The sequence below is a fragment of the Oryzias melastigma genome, linkage group LG8 (genome assembly GCF_002922805.2).
Source record: "Oryzias melastigma strain HK-1 linkage group LG8, ASM292280v2, whole genome shotgun sequence".
NCBI lineage: Eukaryota > Metazoa > Chordata > Actinopteri > Beloniformes > Adrianichthyidae > Oryzias > Oryzias melastigma.
The window spans coordinates 5,777,205-5,780,863 of record NC_050519.1 but is presented as its reverse complement, the minus strand read 5'-3'; the positions used below and the strand labels follow the sequence as shown (position 1 = coordinate 5,780,863).

Below are 3,659 nucleotides of genomic sequence, written 5' to 3'. Positions count from 1 at the left end.
AACTATACAAATATATATATATACATGAAAACTATACAAATAAAATATGTATACATATATAAACTATGTATATAGTACACACATATATAGCATATATAGTTATGTACATTGTATATATGTTTGGTTGGCGGCATATAGTATATATTCATTAATACAAAACATAGACTACATAAAGATATATATATATATATAAGCTACAGTATATTTATAGTACTTCTTCTTCTTCACCTTTCGGCTTATCCCATTTTAGGGTTGCCACAGCGAAACAGCACCCACTGTTTATGTCTTATAGTGTTTGGGGGGCTGGGCCAAATGTAGAGGTGGGCCAGATCCGGTCCACGGGCCGTAGTTTGTGGACCCTTCTACTTAAAAAGCACCAAATTCTTCATTGCTGCTTTTTTCTCTGCATCCTTTCAAAGTGATCAAGCTGCTTCTCTGCTGCCATCACTCCTGCCTCTTTTTTTAAACGCACTGTCAGAAATGCGAGGGGATGACCTGTACTTCACTTGCCTTTCTAAAAAAAGTGCAAACTTCTGTTGGCTCAAACACAAGACACACACACATATACACACACACATACAATCCCCCCCTGATCAGACTCCCGGACCCCATCTGCACTCTCGTCTTTCCAGCCTCCTAATTGCGTATGCACAAATGCAAATGCCTATTAATTAATTACTTGACTAATTAGTGCAGTGGTATTTTAAGGCGATAAATCAAGTGGAGATGGGGCCGAGTGCGGCGGGGCAGGAGGAGGAGGCTGTGCAGAACAACCACGGTGACCCCCCCCTGCACCGCGGGGAGCACACCGTCCTGCGTGCCTGCTGTGAGGAGGACCCGCACCGCCAGAGCATCTGAAGCGAGGCTTAAAAACCGCGAGGAGGTGATGCTGAGGAAGAGGAGAAGAGACGGAGGCTCAGAGGTGACCTCTAGTCCTCCAGCTGGGCCGCTTGCTGGCAAAAGGCCAGCGTGGAGAGCACATATCACAAAGGGGACTGTTCCATGAGACCACCTCTGCTGGTGGATATTACCCGGTAAACCTTACACCAATGAAGTTGGCAGAGTTTACCCGGTGATACTGATGTGATAATTGTGGCATCTGCGGCGGGGAGCTGAAAAATCCTGGCAGCCTCGGTAAACGGTGTATCTGTCTGTGTGCATGGGTGTTTGTATGTGTGCTGTCGGTGTGCCAGGCCCCCACCATAGGTACCCACGGAGATCTCCGGACTGAAATATTTATCTGGTTCGCTTGCCCAGACAGTGTGGTCCTAATTGCAGCATCAGAAAGCTCCACCTCTCCCTCTTGTCTGGCTTGGCTGCAGCAGAGATGAAGCTCATCTGGGAGCAGGAAGCCTCTGTAAGTATTGGCGTGTAGATTTGCACTTCCATCTTGCTTTCTGGGTTGGCTGTTCTTCGCTCATTCAGAAAAATAAAAAAAAACACCTATTTGAGGAGAATCCCTCAGATTCAACCTCAATCTCCACGTCTGTTGGGTGAAGCTGTGGAGTTTTCCATCAGTTCCCGTGCCAACCCTATACCCCCTCGCCTGGCCAATGAACCATCTTGTGGGATTTTTGGCTTTTAATTATAGTAAGAGAGGATTAATTATGGCAGTGGAAACAAGGGGACATGCATTATTGATGCTATGAGTGAAGGGCTGGAGGGGGTAGAGGGTGCTAATTTAATCACTGCCCTACTACCATGTCCTCCTCTGTCTCTGTCTGAACCCAACGCTCCACCTGCCACACCTCCAGCACCTTCTCCCGGATGATGTCACATTCATTTCCGAACTCTTGTGACAAAATAATCTTTTTCAGATTTTCCCCTTTGATTTGTCAACTTTAAAAACACATTTTTGCTTTTTTTCCCAACGGTTTTCCGTCTGCTGGATTTATTCAGGTCAGCTCAATCCAGTAAGGAGAGGTGTCAAAAATGGCTCTTCAGGAAGTCCCCCAGTCTGAATTTCAGTTTGAGGAAAGTAAAAAAAAAACCAGCTAAATGTGACTAAAGACTGACATCTACTGGAATCTATTTATTACTGCCGGATTTGTCACACTTTTTCCCTTTAAGTGAAATCAGAACAGTCTTAAAATACAATATTCATGCAAGAAAACCCAGGAAAAAATACAATTTTACTGTACATAAATTCAACTTACATAAAAAAAAACTTTCTATTTAAAAATACTGAATAACATCTAGCAATCTAAATTGCTTTTAAAATTACACATTAACATCAGAGAGAATTTCTACTCATTTCACAAAAAAAGAAATTGAAAACACACATTTATTTGGGTTTTTGTCCCCCAATATAAATATTTTTAGAAAAAAAACTACATTTAGCTAAAAAATGCTTTACCACCATTACTAACATTTTCATTAAACATCATCATATTTGGCCCCATATTTAAAATAAATTAGAAAATATCTAAATAAACATTTTTCTCCGCCTTATTAAATATAGGAACATTCAAAATAGACCTGGAATCACCTAAACTCCTGAAGGAAACAAAGATAAAAAAAACATATAATAGATTTAAAACTTCCTATTTGTTTCTATAGATGTGTTAAAACGTATTGTTATTATTAATATTATCATGCTTCTATGCTCAGTTCTTTAATTTGTGATATTCTTAACACTTTTTGAGTTTTTTCTTTTCCGGAATCCATTTTTTTTTTTTAGAATTCTAATAAGTAGGAAAAAATCGATTTTTGGTGAAATATCGCGATATTTCATTTGGCGATACTTGTATCGATTTACAATGCTGACGAGATGATTTTTAGTTAATTAATGATTTATGAGCTTCCTTTAGCGTCTAAACCGGCCAACAGCTTGTGTTAAATGTTCAGTCAGCCTCACGATTCTTGTTGTTATGAGACATATACCACTGAGTTTTTAGTTTTTGTTTGTTTTTACAGAATCTTAAAGAAAAAGGGAAAATATTTCTGGTAAAGTCTTGGGATATATCGCGATACATATTGTATTGTGAGACACGTATCTTGATACGTATCATATCGCCATACTCTATAAATATATATCTTATTCTTTTGGTATGAAGCTGGAAATGCTTGAAATGTACATTTTGCTTTTCTAATTTATCTTAAAATTCTCCTTTGTAATATTTTTTGTAGTATAAAAATGGTCTCTTGTAAGGTAAAATAGGCAGTTTTGTCCTTTGTGAACCAATTCACACCACAAGAAAAGGGAATTCAATCTAAAAACTTGGATCAGAATTCTGATCAAAACATAAACATGAAGAAGTAACAACCAGAGATCAGAACTCTAGACTCACACTTGAGTCACACGAGGAGACTTGAGACTTGACTTGAGACTCGACCTTACTTCATTGCAAAAAAATAATTATAAGAAAGCAAAATAAGTTTTGTTTTGAGAAAAAAATATATTTTTCTGTCTTGAAAGAAAGATAATCTTATAAGGAAAGTTTTTCAATCGCAAAACTTTTTTTGGTTTAAGGAAAAAATGTCAGAATCTTTTTCTTAAAAATAAGAATTCTTGGAAAGACAAATTTTCTTACCCCATTGGATGATTTTTTTTGTGGAAATTTAAATAACTTTTTTAAAATTTATAAATATTTTTGACTTATTTCAAAGGTGCATTTTTAGTTTATTTGCTTTATGTTGAACATTAAAATTACCTTGGT

General features: G+C 37.6%; 1 protein-coding gene across 1 annotated transcript in view; it reads left to right on the top strand.

Moving 5' to 3' along the window:
* ppp1r1b (protein phosphatase 1, regulatory (inhibitor) subunit 1B) overlaps positions 1–3,659 on the top strand; it is a gene marked incomplete in the record, with an annotated part of 60,966 nt that overhangs the window by 24,147 nt on the left and 33,160 nt on the right. The window contains 1 exon segment of the mRNA XM_024272189.2: positions 1,194–1,357.